Source organism: Liolophura sinensis, chromosome 3 (genome assembly GCF_032854445.1).
Source record: "Liolophura sinensis isolate JHLJ2023 chromosome 3, CUHK_Ljap_v2, whole genome shotgun sequence".
NCBI lineage: Eukaryota > Metazoa > Mollusca > Polyplacophora > Chitonida > Chitonidae > Liolophura > Liolophura sinensis.
Genome location: NC_088297.1, coordinates 18339605 through 18365613, shown reverse-complemented (window position 1 = coordinate 18365613; position 26009 = coordinate 18339605). Strand labels below are relative to the sequence as shown.

General features: G+C 40.3%; 1 long non-coding RNA gene across 1 annotated transcript in view; it reads left to right on the top strand.

Moving 5' to 3' along the window:
- LOC135464231 (uncharacterized) overlaps nt 1-26009 on the top strand; it is a 34352-nt gene that overhangs the window by 5190 nt on the left and 3153 nt on the right. Inside the window, exons 2-3 of the long non-coding RNA XR_010443645.1 lie at nt 23200-23297; nt 23761-23811. This is a non-coding gene — a long non-coding RNA (uncharacterized LOC135464231). The remainder of the gene's footprint in view (nt 1-23199; nt 23298-23760; nt 23812-26009) is intronic.

The following is a 26009-nucleotide window of genomic DNA, read 5'->3' as shown; positions in this document are numbered from 1 at the left end:
GTACAAAATTAATGTTGGATGTTGTGACAGTGACTCACAGAACATAAACTATTGTTAGATATTGTGACAGCGACTAACAATACAGAAGTTAATGTAGGATGTTCTGACAGTGACACAGGACATAAGCTATTGTTGGATGTTTTATCAGTGACTCACAATGTTGGATGCTGTGACAGTGACTCACACAACATAAGCTATTCTTGAATGTTGTGACAGTGACTCACAGTACATAAACCAATGTTGGATGATGTAATAGTGACTCACGTACATAAGCTAAGGCTGGATGTTGTGACGGTGACTGAAAGTACATCAGCTAATATTGAATGTTGTGACAGTGACTCACAGTACGTAATCTATAGTTGGATTGTGGTGTGGGTTGATAAATAAGTGGATAGATGTTGCACGTCTCAAATCTAGTTCTTCTGTCAATGTCTTACAATGTTTGAGTATCCACTTGCATTATACATTTGACTTTGCTCCGATAACTGAACATCTTTCTTTTGCAAAAGACTGTTAGTACAGATTTTGTCTTGTTTGTTACCAATGTTCTTTGGTTATGTACTTTATGAATGCAGTTATAAATCTGCCCTGATATAGTTCTTTTGCATTTTGAGTATCCATATTTGAGTGCGTATCCCATGTTTAACTCTTGTGCAAGTATTTTGTAATTATATATTTGCAGATAAAATTGATGTTGTATGCTACTTTTCACCTGGTAACATATTTTTGATGGAGTTCTGATGAGACGAATTTTACGCTTGTATTTCTCAAGATTTTTTTAGAAATTCCAGAAGGGCGTTTTCGTCTTAGCCGTCGTAAGGATTATCTTACAATTGTTTTAATAGGTGTAATATTTTCTTGTTTAACTTTAAAACTATAACTATGTATTTTTTAACTGCGTCCAATACTAACATTTGGTCCGCATTTGAATTATTATTTCTCGCCGCTCTGTACCTAGGACACTTCATCAGTGATATTTTGAGCGCTGTATTTTCGACAATATCCAGATTACCGGTCAAAACATGTTAACTTATTATCAACATATAGGACGAGTCACAGATTATGCCCAAGATATTAACCGTTTAGAACCCATGGCGTAATAACGGTGCAGACAAGAAACACTTGTCACATTGACATTGATATAATTTATTACTGCTTTTTAAAACCTCATAGTGGTTCAAAAGTCCTTGAAATGTTGACCATAGATAACCTTTCGTCTAAATGTTTATGTTTGCGTCACTCTTGGCCTCATTTACTAGGCTGTGCAAGCCAAAACGTTTACCAAACGACCCAGCCTAAGACACAAAATAGCCTCTTTCCTGGCAAATGTCAATGTCATATCAATTTATTACTTTTTTTCCCAATATCATGTACTTAGCTTAGTGATATTCCCAAGTTCAAATGAGGTGGCCTAGATGAACACATGAGTGTTCTGTTCGATAATCAGTATATATCAGAAATTGAAACTGCAATAAAATAAATAACGCTTTACAATCCTTTTCCTTAGGACTTAGTTATAGTTCAATTGCAATTACTCATGGGTGTATATATGTTGTGTATATTTGCATTTTTCTCAGGATTTGTTTGAGTTTTTCTTAGAGATTTGTTAAAATACTTTTTGTTCAGATATGTGACGTTAGGAAACGCTGAAATACGTTTATTCTACGTCCTAGGCTGCAGGAAATGCAAATTTCCAGAGCCTATGCGGGTGCATGTCTGTTATACATAACAGAGAACGAATGACGTTTGTCGTGTGGAAGACTTCAGTCACGTGGCTTTTGTTGCTCTACTATAATCCGTGTTACGCGAATACGCACTGTTAAACCGAGACATTCAGTTCTATGTCTACTGCGAGCGAACGCAGACGATGCGAGAAGGATCACGTGATATCATTGGCCAATCACATTTGTGTAATTACTGCATGCGTCACAGCAGATTTCAACACTTTATAATTGTTCAGCTCCACATATAGACTATAATTATAAGTTATTAGCTTATCCCAGCCCTATGCTGATAGACCATGATTCGGGTAATTTGTTCATCCCGTATCCACGCTTGGGGCCTGCCCATTAAGCGGTATATACAGAAGACACTCGGGGTCAAGGTGGTTAGAGTGCAAGCGCGGCACAATAACCCAGGAGAGTCTCACCAATGCGGTCGTTATGAGCTCAAGCCCAGCTCATGCTGCCCAACTCTGCGGCCGTGTCTCTGAAGGACTGGCATGCAACAATTTGCGAATGGCCGTGGTTTTCCTCTAGGCACTGTCTGTTTTCTCCCAGGCCGCCGTTGTACAAGTAAAATATATTTTTCAGTGTGGGTCAGGTTTAAGCATGGAATACACCGCAGTGCCCAAATTCACTGTGTGAACTGTTTCCACATACGTTGTACAAACACGGGCGTCATCTTGTATGGAGGAAGCCAAATAGGCCTCAGCTGACATTAGACTGAGGTTACAAGCGGTCACAATACACCATCGTTTAGCGCTTGATCGTTTATACCCCCTCAACGATAATGGTTTCTCCCTGTCTAATTATTTTCATTATTACCCCTATTTAGGACTTTGTGTAGTAGTGCTTTTCTACGTATTCAGATTTTTTTTCCATATAGCTCTTCCCAAAGTTCTGAAATTATTTACGTGAAACTTAGCACACATCTTCCTTATAATCTAGATTTGTACATGATTAAGTTCAATTTCAGTAGGGTGATAATTTCCCTAATTAGTCTCGTTCAGGCACTTCGTGCAACAACTCATTTTCACTGCATGTACACTGCACTGTACTCTCTTCTGATTGTTGCGATTCTCCATTCAAACTCAAAGAAGCTCAGTGATCTAGTCCAATCAAGGCACACCACGAATGGCCAACGAAACAATGTATATGAAGTGCCCTGTAATATCAGTGAACAAATTATTGCATCGTTGTATAGACCATTAGCCAACGTAACTTATACGACGGCGGCGGCCAGCATTATGGTGGAAGGAAATATTGCATGCTTACAGAATACCACGGAGTAATTTAGGATTAACAAAGAATAGGGTTATAAATCTCAATAATTTCAGTGAATTTAGAATTTATTTGGAATTTAGGCGCTCAACACTGAACATATATGTAATTGATGGTTGTGTAAATGGAAAAGACTGAAAAGTTGATGTGCGAGGTTAAGTATCACTCAAAGAGTCTTGTATGCCTGAGCACGTTGACAAGGCGTTGAGTGAGCGCTGTTTCCAGTTCATAATATACAACATACATACATGGGGATATAGTAAACGCCACAACTTCCGCATTTACTTCTTAAGAGCTAAGAAAGTTTATCAAGTACGCATTTAGGACGGAATTTTTTGCCCCAATAGAAACTGTTAATACCTGTAAAACTGCCAGTCATTGAATAGAAAAGTTTGATTTTACCACATAAGTTGTTTTGAAAATTCACGCTTAAGTCATCATGTTTTTCAGGATATAGAATTCCTTACAGTTAAGACCAAAAGAAGACGAGTGATATATCACTCTACCATACACACATCAGCGATTTTTTTATTTGATTAGTGTTTTTGCGCCGTACTTAAGAATATTTCACTTATACGGCGGCCAGCATTATGATGGGTGGAAACCGGGCAGAGCCCGGGGGAAACCCCACGACCATCCGCAGGTTGTCGGCAGACCTTCCCACGGCCGGAGAGGGAAGCCAGCATGAGCTGGAGTTGAACTCACAGCGACCGCATTGGTGAGTGACTCCTGGGTCATTACGCTGCGCTAGCGCGCTAACCAACTAAGTCACGGAGGTCCCCACACATCAGCGACAGTTGATGTTCGTGACAGGGCATAGATTACACGGGTAAGATAAGATCCCTTGCGGTGTCTATCACACTGTCGTCACTCTTCTGGCTTTACTCTATGCTGTACGACTCTCACACTGTCGTCGCTCCTCTGGTTTTACTCTATATGCTGTACGTCTATCACACTGTCGTCGCTGCTCTGGCTTTACTCTCTATGCTGTACGTCTGTCACACTGTCGTCCCTGCTCTGGTTTTACTCTATATGCTGTACGTCTATCACACTGTCGTCGCTGCTCTGGCTTTACTGTCTATGCTGTACGTCTACCACACTGTCGTCGCTGCTCTGGCTTTACTCTCTATGCTGTACGTCTGTCACACTGCCGTCACTGTTCTGGTTTTACTCTATATGCTGTACGTCTATCACACTGTCACTGATATTAGACACTGATCAATAAATCTACACATATTAACATAAAACTGAACATAACTGTCGCAAAACACCTACGAAAAGTGAACACGACTTGTTTTGCACAGTACGTGTTACTGACGCCATACTTTGTTTTCATTTTGTTTTATCAATACAATGTTGGGTAGCTGTACATATTGTTCAATGATATGCAAACAATATTTACATAAAGTTGAAATAGAAATAAGGGATCTACCTGCATAAGTTTTTCGGGGTGGCAGAAGTGTGGTTATGGGCTCTCCTTTGTCCTCACTCAACACACTCAGCCGCATTGTGTCTTATTATCGTAATATGATATTTGTTGATAAAACACTTCAAGTCAGTCAACTGTAGGATCATTTTCCACCTGTCCGGGCGAAGTTCAGCAGGTCTTTTATCGTAGTAAGCTGAATGGCGGCGGATGATGGATGACGGGGGACTGAGATTTGTGATGAGTGTGGTGAGTTTGGGGGGGGGGGGGGCTCAGGGTGGAATGGAAGGCTCACTGAACCCTCAAATACAGAAGGCACCCAGAATGCAGGGAGAGTAACAGCAAAGCAACAACGGCTGTCTGATATCTGATAAATGTCACAGGTAATCGATGAAATCCGGTCTCTTGTTAATTTACCTTAGTTAAGGCTTTTATTCTAACTGTTCATGTAAATGCTTAAACTGTAGCAACTTATACGCTGAAGCAGAATTAGGTAATGACAATTGCAATGATGTTTAAATGCAATTTATTAGTCGTCACTGGTCTGCCATAATATTCAAAATCGTTTCTCTCCGAAGTCCATTACTAATAACGTCACAAGTTCGAATGCTGTCGTCACTGTATTATACCGTCAGAATCAAGTTGTTCAGAAGCGCATTATCAGTAGAGCCAACGTTAACTTTATGCTTTATGGTTGATTTTGTATTAACACTAAACTGGTATTAAGATTTATGCCTGGATGAACTTTTAATACACTTTTGAACAACTAGCACCTGTAGTTTTCTCTGGTTTCCTGACGAAGTGTGCTGTGTATATGTTTAACAATATGCTCGACTTGATCCCCAAGGTCTAGTCCCTTTGCATTGTTTCGGTGTGATTTTGATTTTTTTCACGTTTGGTGATGACAATAGTTCAAGTTCACAGATGATGACATATTTCCTGCTTCCCTATATTGCATTCAGTCCTGTTCCGATCGCTCTGGTCAAATTCAGAACTTTTCAGTGTATTACCTACCAACAGCAAATGATGGTAAAGCTGCATCACCATGTATGTCTTGCTGTCGGACACAGAAAACACACCCGAATGAGCCGTATTAATTACCATACGAAGCTGCACCCCGGTATTTTGTTGAGAATGTTTGCTAGTAGTCACTGTCGTCATCTGTTGGCTATAAAGCTGTATCATCGTTAGACGATGTGTGACACCATCATCTAAAATCATGTCATCGCCCAGTGCACCGTAGTCTGCTTGACCAGTCTCCGATATCCAGTTTTCTGTAAAAGCAGTAATACTTGCTGCTCAAATTGCCCTTCGTTAGCAAACATAACACACAAATCTCTACACATCAATATTCCGGATGTCTATATTATTGCAAAAGAAAAGGATTAGCGTGGTTAGCGTGCCAGCGGTACATTTGTCTCTCATCAACCTGTGTGGGGCTTATTCAGTACGTCACTCATTGACAAGTTAATTCTGTACTTTTTAGGCTTTGTGATTTGATACCACTTTTCTATGGTAACCGGCCTGATGCGAAAGGTAAATTTTCTTTTACCAGTCTAAACATTTCTTGGCCCCTACAGGACTTGTTAACAACTGGTTTCCTTGAATCAGCAGATGACAGAACGGTTGTTGATACAGGCTAAAGCCAAATGTAAGGCCTACAACAGAAGACAAAAATTGTTCTTTTATGCTTTAGTTTAATTCAGTATATAGTCTAAATCTGAAGTGTTTTGTGCATTCGTTGCTAGCTGTTCTCATGATATTTTTACTCCATTAAATTAGCTTCTCTCTTCACGAAATCACGAACTGGCCTTCGATGATACTTTAACACTGCAGACTGATGATTCGTGGGGAATTGAAGTCAGACATTTGGGAGAGATATAATAGTGATTTTGTGCAATATCGAAGCAGAACTTGCAATATAGTAGTCAAAAAACCCAAGTTTTAATCCTTTGCTACATCTTCATGGCAAACACTCGAGAATGTCACAAAGACAAATATCACACTAAGAATTCTTCACGGCTATGGGTGGTGGTACAGGAGCTTTTGATGTAGCCTAGAATGTCTGAAAGCTAACGCAGTGGAGAACGTTGATTAAATGGTTCACTTGTGGATAATTACTTTTGGTTTTGACAGGACTGTCTACTATAAATCTCACATGCACGCACATGTCCCACATGCTGATCCACGCCCAATGTCCAGCATGCCGCTGTTTTTTTTTTGTTTGTTTTTTTTTGTCTTTATTTAATAATTATGACCTCCTCCGAGGCAATGGGTTCTTGCCGTCGAAACTAAAGCTCATGTAGTTTAACATTATGAATTTAAAAAGGTGCTCAAACTTCAACTTTTAACATATCCACATCGAGCGCGTGTGTAGTTATGTGCCACTGGCTACTTTAAAAGGCGATTTTGTTACCGAGTATTTTCACAGTGTTTTACAGTAATTTTACAGACAACTGAATATATGCGACAGGCAAATAAGAAACAGGACTGTAGAGATTATCAATTATGTATCCCTTCTGAAAAGGGTTGTACATGATATAGAGAAAGCTATAGCATAGAGCTTAAAAATGAGCGTTGACGCCACTGTCTTGGTTAGCAGATGGTTTTGTGTGAAGTTATCAGTTAAGGTCTTATTATAACTGTTCCTGTAGATGCTGAAATGCATTTGTAGTTTGCAAATTACGCAACCCCCCTCCCTTCCCCCCACCAATTGCAAATAGCTTAAGCAAACGTTGGGTAAATAAAACCTATGCAGTGATGTTAATTATAATACATAAGACGTCAATGGGTCTAGAATAGCTCAAAATTCTGTGTTCTCATCACATTACGTATACAACCACACCGGCTGTTGCAGTCTGCCAACTTCGTGCTGTTGTGCTTGGCATCTATTTACCCATTCGTTCAATGACTGATTCAGTTAAATGCACGATTTGATAAAATTAAAATACTGACATCCCCGACAGTCAGCCTGGTCTGTCGGGGTTGAATTACATTTTGTCTCCGTTTACATAAGTACATCCGGCCGGACCCCTTCTATTTGTCATATTCAGTTCAATTCAATTCACTCTCTTCGCTCAAATCCTGTTCTCAAAAGATGTATGGCGACCAGTCAGGGATGAAATATCTTAATATTTACACAAGGATTAAACTATTTACATACACTGACACATACAAATAGTGTAGCGTCCAATTTACACTTGACGCTGCTCTGCTTAATATGCAATAATATACCTATTATTTCTATTATTAGCAAATAATAACTATTATTAGCAAATTTTGCCTAACGACAATAATGTTTTTCTATCTTGTCCATTGAACAACACACTTAAACCTCTCTGACTTTAATGCTTTTAATATTTATTCAGCAAATACTTCTCTATTCTTCACTAATATTTGTACAAACACCAAAACTGTTTCCTGTCTCACACACTTTACAAGAAGGATAGTTTCAGTTTTGACCATGTATATTATCATTACTTATGCTGTACGTCTTTAATTATGTACCAAATTGGGCATGCACATGGCTTGTACATATCTGGCTGTATAGTATGTATTAGATCTTGTATGTTATGTGGCGAATTCCATCAACGTCACAAGTTATTACTGTAAAGATCTAATGAGTCAAGGTTATTCTTTCAAACGCCTTCACTCCAAGTTTCTTTAATTGTACAGTGAGTAGGCGTTTTGTTGTGGTCGACTTATGGTTCGGATTAATCGAAAATATAGCCAATGATTGAACTTCTGCAGAGGTATTTACTTGACACAACAACTGCTCAGTCTCGCAACTACTCAGAATGCAAATGGGCTGCATATAAAACATTGACTTAGACCATAGCTGGAGACTACATCCCTCATTGATTTCAATATAAACACATGGGCATACATGCATGTTTATGTTTTACCAATTAATGTCTCGAATGTCTTTCCTGAATTTGAAAGCCGTTTTTTCTCTTTTAAAACACAGATTAGAAAGTTACAATAACACTGAAAAGTTAACCAAATGTCTATTTAACTTTTGAACTCAATCACAAAATGTATTTCATGAGACTGAAAGTTATTTACTGAGCAATAATCTCAAACTTATATGTAATTTTGAAAACCCAAAAAATACAGAGAATTTAAACTATATTTCAGTACAAACAGCTCGAAGATAGAGGTAAGGAGCAGACTACTCCAAAAACCTCGTCAGTGTCACAGGGATTATTTTGCCCTCTTCCCATCGACAGTACTCTAAAGGTCTGACAGAGTCTTTCGGGTATTCAGAAGGTTTCGACCTTCTTGTAGATCGATGTAATGCTGGTTGGTCACACACTTTGGCCCTAATTGTAAAATACCTGAACAGGAATTACTAACTGTCTTTAGTTAATCATCGTCAGGAATATCAATCTGACATCGTTTCACAAGAATAGTATTTCTACTATCCACCAAATTTGACAATGGACGTCATACGGATTTTTTCTCGTAATGTGGAGTTCCTCTACTTGTTCAAGTAGTATTCTGTCACCCGCTGTGAATGTCAGTGCCCTTAACAGTACGTCTGGTATCTGCATAAACCCCTTTCGCTGTTTCCGTTTCCTGTCCCGGTCTGACATTTCTTAGTCAGTCACTGGCTATCTGTCTATCAACGCCTAGCCATTATAAGTTGGTGCGCATTCTTTGCTTGGATGTTCGTATCCCATGATGGCCTTCATGGGCTAAATCAATGACTTGGCCACGCATTTTCCCCTGAGATAATTATTCTAGTTCCAGGAGAACTAATTTTCCAAATACTGACAGTTCATTCCGGACAAGAATTTATGTCACCAGATCGAATGAATGTTCTTGAGTAAGTTAAGTAAGTTCTCAGTAAGTTCTTCATCTGAGGGCCGATTCCCTTTTGGTTGTCCTCTGTGGGAATCGAATTTGGTGCTGCATTTTGGGCAACCAATCCAATGGATTCGTCGCAACTTTACTGGTTGCCAGGGTACTCTTTGACAACCTTGACAAAGCATCTGAAATGTTTTTGAGGTCCGGATGTGTATTTAATAGTAAACCGATACTGTTGCATACGTAACACCCATATTTGAATCCTTGCAGAATGGTTTGACTTTGGAGAGGCTTGTGGTCCTGGACTAACTGGAACTGGATGCCACACAGATAAACATGAAATCGTTCGCATGCCCAAACAAGTTCTAATGCTTCTTTTTCTCTTTGACTGTACCTCCTTACAACATCGGTTAAGCACCGGCTTGCATATGGAATCACCGTCAACTCGCCATTTTGTTTCTGTACAAGCAATGCCCCTAAGCCTACTGGGCCAAAATCCGCTCTCACTGACGTTAGTGCATTTTTGTCAAAGTAGGCCCATGTCTCTGTTTTTGCTAGGTATTCCTTCAGATAACTGAATGACTTCTTTTGCTCAACTCTCCATTCAAATATAACCCCATTCCATGTTAACTTACGCAGGGGTTCAGACAGTGTAGTACAGGTTTGGGCCGAACTTCTCGCCAAAGTTCACCAAACCTAAAAAAAACGCACCACAGACACAGTTTTTGGCTCTCTTGTTGAGGTTTTACCTTTTATTCAGTAGGGCCTATCACTTTACGCGATAACATATGACCCATGAATCCCAGCTGTGGTAAGAAGACACTTGTCCTTGTTTAATGCTAAATCCATTTGAAGGATTCTTCCTTTCTTCATTCGAAGATCATGCCTGTCTTTGCCATGTATGATTAAATCATCAGAAATGTTAGCTGTTCCTTCACACTCGGCAATCACCTGCGGTCAAATACCTTGATATTTCTCTGGAGCACAAGTAACTCCGAACATCAAACGTTTGAAGCGATAAAGCCCTTTGTGTATAGTGAAGGTTGTATCAATGTTCGTTGAGTTCCATCTGATGAAAATCTCCAGTTTAAATCAAGTTTACTGAATACAGTGCTCTGATTCATCTCGTGTAATACCTCATCCACTGTACGTACGTGATATCTTTCACTATTGTTTGGCTGGCTTGACGCATATCCACACACAAACCGATGTCCCCGTTAGTTTTAGAAACAATCACTACATGACTCACCCATGTGGTAGGACCTTGGACTTTCCATAATGTCCATATCCTGCAGCTGTTTTAATCTGGGTTCTACTATTTCTCGCAGGCTGAATGGAATACGTCATATCCGTTGGGCCACAGGGTTCACGGTACTGTCTACATGTATTTCCGCTTGGTAATCTTTCAGTTTCCCCAATCCCTGGAAACAATCTGCATACTCGGATTTGATGCTGTACCAGTGTTAACGTCTGTCTCAATCTGTAACACTATTCAAAACGTTTAAGACGTCAAGGGTTTTTGCTGTTTTACGCCCCAAGAATGGTCTCCCTTGTCACCATGGTGGACTGTGGCTCGAAATTTGCTCAGTACATTCAATGGAACTTTACAGCCATGTGGATACAGCTTTTATCTCACATTTCTATGTGGTACATTTTATTTTTTGTTTATTCAAGTCTTCCCACAGCCGTTTATCTACCACATTACAGAATGCACACGAGTCAATGAGCACACTGGGTATTTTAACACCTCCCACAGACAAGTCTAGTGTTGCTGCATCAAAGTTGTTACGTATTACACTAAAAAACATACTCGTCATCACTATCTACCACTACTGACGGACTGATGTTTGTGTTTTGCTTTTGATTTAAATGGTGCTCCACCAGGTTGTTTTGTTTTACATTGGGATGTGTATTCCCTATTATGATTACATCTCTCACAAGTGGAACTACACGCTATACAGCTTTTCTCACCTGCGTACTGTCCAATTTTACAACATCGGAAGCAGGCCCCTTTTACAGGTTGTTTCCCTATGTTTGAATTTCAACTTCTACTTTTGAGTTTATTTTTTTATTTATTTTCCACGGATTTGGCCTGGATATCAACAGCTTCCATGACACGTGCGATTTCCTGAACAGCAACCAAGGTCAGCACAGTGCCTCTTTGAAGCAAATTTCAACAGACACAACCCTGACCTATCACCTGGTCACTGATATTTTCCTTTTCACTTCTTTGAAAATCACAATTTACAGTTTGTTGACTAAGTCGAGAGACATACTGATCATCTGTTTATGATTCCCTCTGTAACATATTCCCACAAATGTGACGTTCATAACCTGTGGCATAAAAGGTTCTTCTTAGGCCTTTTTGGTACTCATCGACCTCATCGTTTAAGTGTCTCAAAAATGTCTTGGGCATCCATCCCGGTTGTATGAAGCAGAAGATCCTGTTTCTGACAGTCATCTGTTACCCCCTGGTATCGATAGATACACAAACGCTCTACTCAATCTTCCCCATCTTGGCCCAATGCTGGAGGCATCACCAGTGCAATCGAATGCAGAAATACTCTGTATGTCACCAATTGCCACTGCCATCTTTCTGCCAAAATGTCCTATTCGCCAGTTTTGGTGTTATGGTCGACTTATGATTAGGATAAAACCAGATTAAATAACGACAAAGCCATATATTGAACTGCTACATTCGTATTTACCTGCCACAACAACTTTTCAGTCTCGCCACTACACATGATGTAAATGGGTTGCATATAAAACATTCACTTAGACAATAAAAAGTTAGTCAATGTGGAGTGAACGTTTAGAATCTCCTGCTTCATGATTGTGTCTAAATCACTAGGCCCCGATATGCGCTATGTTCTTCGTGTTGAATTAGATCACCACCTTAAATACATGAACAGTGGCTATCAAAGCGAAAGTGAAATACATATTTTGTTATCGACAACTGATATTCTAGCATGGTACACGATTTCAATACTGATTTTTACTCGGTCGCCTAGAACATACCTTGTCTTTCATACATCATTGAAAACTGTTGACTGCTTCTCTGCATGTTTTTTTTCCTGTTTTCGTACTTTATACTTATTTATTGATATATTTCATTTTTAATTTACCCCGTAAATATGTCAATTATACGACGGCGGCCAACGCTGTGATGGAAGGAAACCGGGCAGAGCCCGGGCAAACCCACGACCCCTCGCAGACTGCTGGTAGACCACTCACCATCCAGGTTAACTTCTTAAACCTAACAGTCAACAATATCTCCTAACATTAACGCATTTGGAAAATATTCATCATATCTCATAAAGCACAACGACGACAATCTAACACAGTTTGTTTTTATCAATCGATTTCATATAGGCAAATAAGAAGAAGGATTTTGAACAAGTCAACATATAGTAATGTGCTACCGTGCACTATCGATTTAATGACATTCACACGTGTTCAGTTACTGTCATCCGGTAACAGTTTGTAAGGGTTTGTGTTTGCCAAAAACAAAGCACTCAAAGAACACGAAGCAAAACGTAAAGAACATGTGTTGTAAAAATAAAATCAATTAGTCAGTATGGAGACATATTGCTGACACTGGGATTAAAATGATAACTTTGAAAAGAAAACAATGGTTTTTGTTTGCGGATGTAAAAAGCGTTGCCATATTAACAGTCCGTTTTGTATCATTACATTTATGTTTCAATATCGCGTTATACAAACCTTTCTTTCAAATCATAAATGATTCTGTTTCAATAAAAGCCATTATAATTCTATACATGTAAGCTATACACACATCTGTTGTGTTTATGGCCTAATATACAATGTAGTTATAGGAGGTTCTATCGCTAGAGACTGTAACATCATTATTTATCATCCACATCGCCGCAGTGACTGTTTTAACAACGGAGAACTGAGAGACAGGTAGTTCTTTTCAAATATTCTATCTCCATAGGAAATTAGTTATAAATTTGAGTTATGCAAATCATGGTATCTCCGACAGCAATTCAGACATGTCCTGGTAAGTACACGGAAACACATGGTACAAATAGATAGCAATAGGTCCCCCAGGGTCACCCGCTAAATCCCTGCATCGCTGTAATGCAATAGTTCCTACGGTATTTCCCTGGTAGAATTACATTGGTGTCAGGGTAAGTAGTGCCACGAAGCTGAGTGACTCTATTGACTGAAACACATATCGAATAACTAAGTAAACAACGCCGGAAAATGAACACACGACCTGTTCTAATGATACGTATTACGCCTTATCTTCCATTTATGTATTTATTTACTTGATTTGTGTTTTGCTCCTGACTCAAGTATAATTCACTTTTACACCGTCTCCCAGCATTGCAGCGGTAGGACCTGCTGTTTTAGCTATTACATGGCACTAAGAAAAGCTCAATAGTGCATCACTTAGCTTCAATAGCGGTAATATGTCCACGTTTAAACGGTTAAACCGTAAGTGTACGTAATATAAAATACTACAGCTTGACGACATAGTAAAAAATTTACAGAGAGTGAAACCTGACAAGCAACGACAGTGTGATAGTTGGCAAATGGTTACACTTAACGGGTAAAATACAGCCTCATTGTTAAATTATCCCAGGGCTTTATATTAACTGTTTATGTGAATGCTACACAGAAGTATATTGCTTAAGCAGAACTAGAGGAAAAGATGTTAAACGAAAAATATGAGACCTCACTTGTCTAGTGTTACTCAAAATTGTGTGTTGTCATCACGTTTATCATACAATAACATTAAGAAAAATGCAAATGGGACCAAACCCTTTTAGTCCACTGGCAGAATAGTTTGTTTATTCAATAAGACCAGAGCAGCGCCAACTAAACTGTGATAGCTGACAAATAATCAGAGGTAGCCGGTGAAATAAAGACTATTGTCGATATGAAATATACCTCAGTTACGATTTTATTCTAACTGTTCATGTAACTCTTAAACAGACATGAAGAACTATACTTTGAAGTTCACCCTTTTTGCCATGTACAAACAAATCGTATAAGAAATTAATCGTATTGGTACGCATGGATAATTACTGCACTGATATGTAATGAATATTTAATTAGTAGCGTTTGTTATTGAATGGCCGTAGGCAATTGAGCTTCTCTATATAGCTTATATTTAGCAACGATTTTTAAAATTTTACTATTTTATGTTACTTTGTAATACCATTCTTAACCAAACTATTTCATTTCACATAAATGCTTGTTCATATGCATGCATTGTGTGCATCATTCTTCTAAAAAATAATATTGATCTGGACTGAGTCGCGCCGTTTTTATGTCTGCCTGGCTGTTTCTGATGCTTTTCCAACGAATTCACCGATCATGCGCAAGTGTCATTACCCGTGAACGTCCTTAAAAATCCTCTGGAGTTGGGTAAGCGCTGATATGGTGTTTCTGTGATAGTGCATCCGCCTCGCCACCTCCTGTTGCGTTAATTTTTCGGCAAGCAAGCCATTTACCTGATTACAGGTAACTGCTCGTTCCTAACAATATATCTGGCACATATGTGGGTAGGATCATCCGCGTAAGAAGGGCCTAATAGCACAGCAACTCATTGTTCGACACCAACCTTGTTTGTTCTATCTTAAACAGAAAACATATTCACCAACGGTCTAGTTCCGGCATGGTTACTAATTTGCACATAATCATGATAACACGCAGATCGATTTTTGACAGTTTCCACAATTATTCGGTAAATGCAAAACCATAACCTACATGTACAACGCACGATATTCTTGAGTGCAAAACTTTCTCAGGAAGTCAGTTTGAGCACTAAATATAGTGTATCGTTATAACATAACTTATATATGATAATTTAGGCACCACAAAACGCTAATTTAAATTATCAGTTCAGCCATTGGCAAAAACTTACATCTTTTCAGTTTGTTTGGGAATGCGGTTATACGGTTATACAATTCCACTGAAACGCATAAGCTGCGTCAGGAAACTGGAAAGCAAAAAGCGGAAGTCTTGCATTGGGCAAGCTCACCTTTTTACCGGCTTGAAGGAGTGGGAGTTAAAATAATGATAAACCATTTACTGATATTTTTCTTGATACCATGTAAGCAAACTGAAGATACACCGTCTTATGTTTATAGATAGCGTGTAAGTATCGTAAAACGGCCTAAACGAGACTACATCTAACCGGACGATCAAGATCCGCGTAAAATGCAATCAGGATGGTGCCTACATCCGCGTAAATGAATCCACAGTGCAATCAAACAATTGTGATTCTTGCCTACACGGACTATCTGTGCATAAAATATTAATCTTTTCACAACCTTTTACTTTGCCGGTTGTTTCATGCAACGCGACTTCAAATTTAAGAGGATTGAGAGTAGGTAACGAATATCCCCAGTGATGATAACCAGTAAATTGCTTGGCCACGTTTTCCTTGCATGCCCCCACCGTGATTCATTCTCAACAAAGTTAGTAGAAGCACATGAAATCCAAGAGTGACTCGATGAAGGGATAGATGACAAGCAGCCCTCTGTCAGGAGTATCAGTGCCAACACCTACAGAACTAGCAACACAAAAAAGATAAATACAACATAAAGACTTACATGTACTGCTATGTGCATTACATTTCGACTGGAAGGAGTTCAGAGCTTACGTACTTACAGCACAAATACGAGCGCGAAGCCCAGTTGCAAAACCGTAAAGGAGCGGACTTTATGAAGTTAATCATTACAATCACTTAACCACAGATCTTGCGTCTTCGAATCAACTTTTATATGACAGAACTGCGCTGTTCTGAAAGGCCCTGGTTTCCATCGGGATGAGAAAGAAATTCACAATTATTGAGTTGGTTCAACTAAATACAAAAATGAGTTGCCCCCTGGGCCTGTATTTTCCAAAAAATCCCAATTAAAATAATTAGAAGATGTAGTCCGTCACTGATCTAAACTGTCCGCCCGACGAGATAGCATGCACGTGAAGCAGCACAAAAAAATCCCACAATGCAATGTTTGCTCTGGAACTGCGCATGTAAACAATATGCCAGGTTGAAAGAGAAGTCCAGTACACAAAATACGATCTTCCTTTCTATCTATAATGTATTGTAAGGTACTCGTAATTCCCATAATTACAACACAATATCGTTACTAAAATTTGAACTTCATTGTACATCTACCGTCTACTACAATACAGAGGCGGTAACCCAGTTTAAAAAGTCAACTATCGGAAAAGTTTTTAACGTTGAGGACTTAAGTGAATTGATGGCCAAAGGGAAAATGTGGATAAAATTGAGCATTCGATTGTCCAGTGTCAAGTACATGTCAGTCGCCATCTGGAAGATTTAACTGGATGACGTTCAAAATAGCAATACAATTGTCGGCGTCCACAATTTGTACCTTTGAAACTATACAAACGAATGTTAAATATGAATAACGGTAAGTCGTTGACGCACTTTCCTAAGATGGTAAAAACCTACCGTAAAACCGAATATTCAGTTCTTTTAGACGACGGCCTACAAGAAGCTGAGCTTGACTGTGTCTTTAAAGTAATTTCATTTCGTGGGCAGGTATTTTAGTGTTATGACGACACATACATCAAAGGAATTCTAGGCCATAAACAATGGGAATAAAACGCTCATTATGGTAAACTGACAAGAGGCCGTATTTCACCGGTTACGTGTGGCAAATTTGCCAGCTATCACACTGTCGTCGCTGCTGTGGTGTTACACTGTGCTGTACGCCTATCACACTGTCGTCGCTGCTCTGGTTTTACTCTCTGTGCTGTATGTCTATCACATTGTCGTCGCTGCTGTGGTTTTACTCTCTGTGCTGTACGTCTTTAATTACATTGTATAAACAGTAGAAAATAACCTTAGTTGAGGTAAACTCAAAAGAGGCCGTATTTCACCGGTTACGTGTGCCCATGTTCCAGCTTTCACACTGTCGTCGCTGCTCTGGTTTTACTCTCTATACTTTAAGAGTACCCTGATAGGCTTTTGTTAGAAAATGTGCCTATTTGTATTTGACTGTACATTTACCTTTGTTTCTATTGTACTCAGCACAACAGCCAACCCATTAAAGTAATCTTCAGAAAGAATAGAGTTAATTAAATCATTTCTAGTTATCTGTCATTATCGTGTAAAGCAATGATATGCTTTTATAAATTTTAAAATAAATGACAAAGACTATGGCGGAAAACAAGCTTTGTGCATTTGTGCAGGCCACTCTTCCCAAATTTTTGTTGACAACAGTGTCAAATTAATCATCCAAAGTTTCCGGTTTATGGTGATTACATTTCTTTAGCTGTTTAATGAAATAAAATGTGATATTTTCAAAAAACAAGGATGGGATGCCCTACATTAACATAGGAGTATTGTTTGACATGATAGTCAATACATGTATCCGAGAAATACAAAGATATATACATAAGGATTTTGTACCGTGCTTATCACATGCCCAAGTGCCAGGTGATCGTTCACTACCATCTCGGTTGAACTGCTGTGTTATTTGGTTGTGTGGAATGATTAATCAGCGCTGAGTGCCGCTCAACAGGTAGACAAACTTACAAATTTACTGCATAAATAGTAAGGAAAATCAATGCACTCGTGTAATCTGTAGATGTCAGCTGGTAATGTTCTAGGCGGAAAGCTGTCAGTAGGAACGCTTGTGAGTAATGGTACTTCACGGCAATAAAACAAAACCACTTAAAAAACGGAACAAAACGGTTTTGGGACAAGGAAAGGGACCGCAAACGGACCTGAGCCGAATGGACCGCAAGCGGTCTAAGAGAAACAGTGAACGAAAACGGAACGGAATGAAACGGACCGCATCAGGAAACATTGTTCATGTATGTACCCTTTAACTCATTCACTCCGACGCGCGGCTCAGGCCGAATGCAGAGTGCTCTGTTTCAACCCGAGGTGTGGGTATATCCGCGCGGCCGTTTGGACCTCATTTCCCGAGGAGTGGCTAAACCCGCATATAACACCACTTCTCATTTGGTGCATATTTTGCTTTCAAATGTTTTGTGTTTAAGTATAAACCAATCAAAACACACCTAATGAATGTCTTAGGCTTGTATTTAATAGTATTTTGGTGGTTTTTATTGGCTTGAATGCCTAACCACAACAAAAATAGAATCTATTTTTGGACTCGCACACACTCGAGTGTCAACATGGCTTCGTTGGCCGAGTCCAGCGAAGAAGAGGATTGTTTAGGCTTCACAACCGATGATAGACCGTCTGCTGACAGGGAATGGGACACTGAATCAGATATTAGTGTATCAGAAAGTGAATCTGTTGGCGATGACTCCCCTTTGTCAGATCTGCGACCGCTAGCTGCAGGAAATACGATAGACAACAGAGCAACAACAGCGCCTTTAGTAGAACCCGTCCGATGGAGTGGTAGACTGGAAAAGATTGCTGTCAACGACTTCACCCAGCTGACCGGACCTATAAATATGCTACCAAAGGAAAGTACAGAACTCAATTTTCTCAATCTCATATTAACTGAATAGTTATATAACCCTTTTGGTGGATCAGACCAACATATATGCCATGCGGTGTATTGAGAAAAAATCTGACAACAGATGGATTCCTGTAACAACCCAGGAAATGAAAGCGTTTATGGGCATTCGTGTGGTTATGTCTATCATACAGTTGCCTACATACAAGCAGTATTGGTCAACTGATCAGCTCTTCAAAGTACCCTCCATACCCATCATCATGACTAGAGACAGGTTCGAGAAAATCTTGCAGGATTTTCACAGCAATGATTCTACTACAAAGAACCACTACAAACTACACCATGTCCGACCCGTCTTCAGGATTGTGCAGAGACGGTTAGTGGAAAGTTATTAACCACAAGTGTCACGATAGATAAGGCGATGATTCCTTTCCGTGGACGTGTTTCGTATCGACAGTACTTACCGGCAAAGCCTTTAAAATTTGGAGTAAAAGTGGGTGGGTTAGCAGATAGTAGCAATGGGTATGTGTACCAGATGCAGGTATACACCGGCAAACAAGATACAGGAGGAGAAGTTGTTTTGATCTCGAGGGTTGTGTGGGATTTGACCAGGGTATTGTCCCGTAAAAGTCACCACATTAAGTGGACAATTATTTTTCCAGTTTCCAACTGTATCAAGACTTGCTGAAGGATGGTGTGTATGCTTGTGGCACCTGTAGGCTCAACAGAAAGGGGTGGCCTGACGCACTACACAAAAACTGTCCGCCGAAAAAAAAAGGGGCGAGTACACTCTACTAGAAAGAAAACCTTGTGGCAGCCTGCTGGTACTACAATCGACAGGTAAACTTCTTGTCGACTAATTCTGATCCAACTTCCACAGTGGGTGTCCAACGAAAACAGAATAATGGAACACGTGCAGAAAAAAGGTCCCAGGAGTTGTGGAGAATTACAACAAGCACATGAAAGTTGTCGACCACGGAGATCAGCTGCGTATGCAATATTCCACTACTTGTCTCTCCAAAAAGTTTTGGAAGTACCTGTCCTGTTTTTTTGGGTTTGTGTTTTTTTTTTTGACACAGCAGTGGTGTGCTCTTTCATTCTTATGCGGGAGTCTCCTTATCACCAGAAAAAGAGCAATCCTTGTCGGGTGAAAGAAATGTGTCAACTGGAGTTTCGGCAAAATTTGGCAAAATAGCTTGTCGGGCAGCACAGACAGAAAAGGCGACATGAAGTATTGCAGGACATTGCCGGACGGTCACTGGCCCACATCCATGCCCAAATCCAGGCGTTGCAAAATGTGTAGTTCAAGGAAAATCAGGAAGGAGTCAAAATATGGATGCAAGATTTGTGATGTAAACCTCTGTTTGGAATGTTTTGAACCATTTCATGTTTTATCATTCACAGAATAGTAGATTCCACGCCAGTTGTTGACAAACAGTGTAAATATTGTAAATAATTTTTATTTACATTGTAGTTTTTCTCACTAACTTTAAGTGAAGATAAATTGTGACTCATTGACTGTCATGTAAATCCAAAATTCCAGCACACTTACATGTATGAAGTGAAGAAAGAATTTTTGCCCAAAATTACTTCCTATAATGAATGGGTAATGTAAACCAAAATTAGCATTTCTGTTGGTGTTTTTTCTGTCTTTTTTAAAATGTATTTGTTTGTGGGTGGAGGGGTTGGAATGGTAATGAGAAATAATAAGTAAATTTTGTAAATCACAAACAAACAAGTTTGTGTTCGACACATTATTTTTCCACATAACATGGGCCAGCCTGGAGTTATACTTTTTCCATATCGGTGGCCAGCACATCTGTCAAAATAAATGAAATCAAGAGGTCACAATTCACGTTATCTTGTTTTGTGTTTATCATTCAGTGTAATAGGAGTGTGTTGGTCTGACCTGAATATCACTGACCAACGATTTTGCCCCGTTGTGTCACGTGATAGAATATAGGGCAACTACTGACCAATAAACGACGAATGCCTTCGGTGACAAAATGATTTGGTACCTTTGGGTAGCTGAAGTGAAAAACAACGGATTATAGTAAGGCCCTATTCGACACTTCAACAAACCAACGTTAAATAACTGGTTACTCTGTATTTCCTCAGCGTTTGATGACTTAGAAACACATACTTTTATTCAGAAAAGCGGGCGTTCTGTTCAGGAATTTGCATGTCATCAATTCCAAAATTGCGATACTTTTCGCTGGTGTCGCATGCTCTATGAACGTTCAGTTCGACAATCCCATTTTATAGACATCTTTATGAATGTACGTCTACAACTACACTAATTTTTACAAGATTACGTAGAATATACATAGATGACAAAATCCAACCAGTTTTAGAGTGCTAAAATAGAAAAACGCTCTGCATCAGTCGCCGATACAGTGTAAGCTCACACATAGGCGAGTACGGCCGTTGAGGCTGATCGCTGACGCCTGCTCGGGCGGAAGGCAGGCACGGCCACACCCCGCCGCTTTACTGGGACACAGACCTCCACTAAACCTTCCGTTTTTTCGAATGTAATTCTGTGTATTTTAGGGCATAATGTCTTTTTATGCTGCCTGCCTGCCGTTTTTGGTGTGCAGGTGCATGCTTGGTATCAAAATGATGGAAATTGTCTAAGCTTTGGACAGGTTTGGGTTTTACTGATGAAAGTTTGAAATTCTGGGCGAGACGGCACAAGGAGATAGGTGGTAAAGAAGCTGCGAGTGACGTCCCCTTGGCGTTGCTAGGCACCCTTCCCAGCTGCCGGCATAGAAAGATCCAGATTTTGACGGTCAACATATGTCAAGATTTTAATGACTTCTTTCTCACAGGCTAGGCCAGGTGTGCATCAAAGCTTATTGGCCATGGAATGTTTGGGGCTGAGCTACAGCGCTAAACGTCATCATTGTCGCTTATGGAAAATTAATGGGGGTCTGTGACATCCGTCCACTTGTACCGAAACACGTAATATTTTACTGTATGCTCAGATTTCGCAGCAGCCTGATAATATTTGGTGAGTACATCTGCGATGTGGTTTACATTGATATGGAACTTGATTGAGCAGTTTTAAAGCTTTTAGTTCTATATTCCCCACATATCTATTTTGTCTAAAATCGGCTAAAACGCAGTGTAGTCGAGGGTAATACAGGTGTATGAGCAGGCTGGAACAAACAGATACAACGTTTCATTGTTCCTGGTTTTTTAAAATGTCTCCTTTGGGGCTGACATTGGATAAATAATGCAAAATTTGAGTCCCGTGAGTGAAATTGGCGTATGTGGCCGGTAGATAGGGTGTGTGATTAAGGATGGTCAATAAGGCCTTGCATCACATATAAGGCCCAATCTCACACAGGTGGATAAAATACATCAGCACAATAATTTACTTGGCTAGAGTAGTAGAGAGGGCCAGTGTGTATTAAATTTACAAACCAAGTCAGGTTCTTCCCATGTGTGCCACCACACACTAGGTAAATGTGCATCAAATCAACCTGCAGTCACAAAATATCAAGCTGTCTTCGGCATAGGCTTGAAGACGACAAGGTTAATTTGCCTCTCTGAGCGTAAAAAAACCACTGTAGGCATGTAGTTGTCATTGCATGTGTGTATTCATTTCTGTGACAAGTTACATGTGCACTGACACATGTAACTGTACGGCGATGGAACAAAAATTACCAATTTCAAGTATCTAGCATACATGTAAGTGTGATCTGTTTGAATATTGCCCTTGTCTCTGCCCCACCAGATGTCTGTTTCTCCACCAGAACATAGTACGCTGATCCTGCGACACCTCAAGCAGTTTTTGTTGTAGTATCTGGCCCAGGTGTGGCATCCACCTCCCTGGGCAACTGGGATTTTTTTTATGTTTCCTATCTCCTCACGCCCGGCTCACAAGTTGAGAAAATAGACAGCTACAAATGGCTTTCACATCCTAGTTCAATACCTTTTGAGCTTTGTTCTTGGTTTTCCTCCTTCGACCTTGTCTCTCAAACATGGCTTTAGTGAACTTTGCCTGGTTTACGCATATATTGAACTGAGATATACCCAGGTGAGTGAGGTCTGCTAGCCGTTCAGCTTCCTCAGAGGCCTGACCAATCGGATGGAGGCCTCCACTCCCTTGGCCGACCTAGAATCCCCGTCATCGGTCCGGTACTACTCCATGACACATATCCCCCCCAGCGCCCCCCCCCCCCCCCCTCCCACACCAATCCCCTCAATCCCCCCCGGGGGAAACTTCACATATTTCTCATATATGTACGGGCTGTTTAAATGTCTATTCCTCATGCCCACCCAGGAACAGCCAGTGTGGAACCTCATTACGGATGTAATTTCTCACTGATTTTTTGAGGATTTCTTTGTTGTTACGGGTTAAAAAGTATACATTTTTCCCTCTTTTGGGGTCTCTTCAACATGTCTTGGGAAGGTTGCGTTGCTGACTGACTAAATGACCAATGTGCATGTACTGTGTGGCTTTCTTTTTGTACGTGGCAAATTCATATCTCTCACCTCTATTTATCTTTTGTAGATGCCAATGTCACACTTTGGTGTTTGTTATGTGGAAAGTACTAATTTAGTCTGAGGCTACAACACAGGTGGTGGGATTCTTTAGCACTGTGAGTTGAGGTAAGCCAACCAACCAATGGCAGGCATGCGTGAGGCGGGGCGGGGGTGGAGTGGGTGTTCTTTTAAAGGGTTTAATCATGTGAATCAGTTTGTGAAAGGGATAACAGTCTTTTCTTAAGTCCTTTCCATAAGCATTTCTATATGAGTTTGGATACACATGTTTACTATCATGTTCATCAAAGTGGTCTTTTCTGGAATTTTAAAATCCGCTTTAGTACCCCCTGTATCACTGTAAATCAAATTTTGCACGAAGTTGCTAAAAGGAATGTCTTATATTTTGTAAGTGAATTGTCAAATAAATTACCTATCTTTTGATATATGTTTTGACACATTTGGCCTTTAACTATTTTCTAAGCACTGCTGTAAACAAGAAAATCTACATGAAAATCCATAATTTTCGAAATGTTTGTTATTGGAAAATGTAAAATACTTGATCGATAGAATTGTTTCATTTTTCTTGCAGATATACATGCCAGCTTTCCAAACATTTGACGTGGTTCAGATATTTTGAACTGTATGTGCACAACATAGCTTTGAACTTGGTGCTTGAGAACGGACAAACAAACACTTTTCCAAGATAGGGGTACCCCAAGTTAAATTCCTCCTACTTCAAAGTTTTTGTATGTGTCAAGCCTTAACTTTGTGTGTGAGGTTGAGAAGTAGTAGGAATTATGTTGTGCAAAAATTATTAATTTTGACAAAAGTTGGCTGGTGTGATAGGAGACAGATCCCCATTACAACTTCCGTTTTTTCAGGAGGGACGAATGTAATTCTGTGTATTTTAGGGTGTAATGTCTTTTTGTGCTGCCAGCCTGCCCATTTTGGTGAACAGCTGCATGCTTGGTATCAAAATGATGGAAATTGTCCAAACTTTGGGCAGGTTTAAGGTTTACTTATGAAACTTTGAAATTCTGGGAGAGACGACACTAGGAGATAGGTGGTGAAGAGGCTGCGAGTGATGTCCCCTTGACGTTGCTAGGCATCCCTCTCAGCTGCCGGCATAGAAAGGTCCAGATTTTGACGGTCAAACTATGTCAAGATTTTTATGGCTTCTTTCTCCCAGGCTAGGCCAGGTATGCAGGGACTTTGGCTCCAAGAAATCCCATGTGCGGAAACGTCGTCCCAGATATGGCACTTCCATTCCCTGAGTAGACGAAATGTGGAAAACGCTTTTACATGAAGGAGTTTCTCGGGGTGCTTCCCGACAAATGATTCAGTTACAGTCAACATCTGTGCACCTGTCGACTGGTGCACCTCACCTTACACCGACCTAACTCCACACTTGTCACTGGACACTTTCCAAGCGCTTTATTCAGTACAGAGCCTTGACTCGCGTCACTCCATTGCAGGTGTTTCTAGTTTAACGCATGCGTTGAAACGTCGCCCTGTGTGTTGGAAGGGGTGTGGGGTGGGCAGTTTCCGCGGATGTGGCCTGTGGCACAGCAGTTATAACAACGATGCGGCTGACGTCCACGTTGAGTCTTCATGGTTTCTGTTGACTTCCTGGTGATTTCCTTAAGCAGCGTCCCTATTTGATCTTGCTGAGCAGCAATCCGCTGGCGAATTTGGTTAAGGGCATCTTCTTGGAAGGTCTCTCTGACCTTGATCTGTTTCTCCTCAGTTTTGCCTAGCCACTCTTGAGTTCGGTCGAGCATATCAAAGAAACTTATGAGTCCATGTTAATTTCTGTTCGAAGACCCTCGTCTTTGCTAACCTCCCTTTTAAAGTTGTCTCAAACAAACCAACTATCCTCAGGGAGCAGTTCTCCTGCTGACCACTGGAGAAAAACTTTTGCTGAACATGTGGCCAAGGTATTTCCATCACCGAATACTTTCAACAGCACAGATAAGATTGTCTCTGGATGTGATTTTGAACCGATTCCAAGACTTATGCCAAGGCGATGGTACATCCCCTTGGGGTCTGCCGGGTGAAAAGAATAGGATCTCAACCCTTTAGGCAAGCTTGTCGTAGACTAACCTCCTAACCTAGAAATCTCTGGAGTGGGCTTGGTGAATATGCGAGGCTCACATCTTCTCGGTTCTGTGAGGGTCAACCGGGGAGCGACCTGTTTGCCGTTGGTTGCGACCCGTAATCCCTGCGGACAGAATCCTGGTGGCTGAGGGCGAAATCCTCACGCTCAGCACTTCACATTGGCCCTTACTTGGAGAGCGACAGGAGGTGAGATGGGCGCCATCCGATAAATCGGCTTGGTGAAGTCTTGCCTCTGCGTGGTCCCAAAATTCTTCCATAACATCACTCCTTGGAGAATAGCTGTTATCTCTCAGCTTTCGTTTGTGGGACTACGTTTTGAGGCGGTGGCTCATGGGTCAGTGGATTAGTACGTGTCTGATGTGTGACCTTATTATTGATATGGAAGAGCTGGTGGTGGTGAATGCGGTTTGGTCATTAAAGCCATCTGCTTGAGTATACCTCATGTGGAGCGCTTGATGTGTTTCCCGCTGGGTATCCCCGGGTTCAGACATTCCGAAACAATTACTTTATGTTCAGTTTATATTTCTCCACATTCTATTTTTGCCAGCTCTTCAGTTACATAATTTAATAGAACAATTTTAATTCCCATAACCCCTTATGGGATAGTATAATATAAATGATAAGGGGAAACAACTAGAAGAATTTTTATCTTCTGATAATCTGTGCTATTTTAATGATGGTTCTAATACCTACTTCCAGGAAATGGAGCTGACTCTGCTG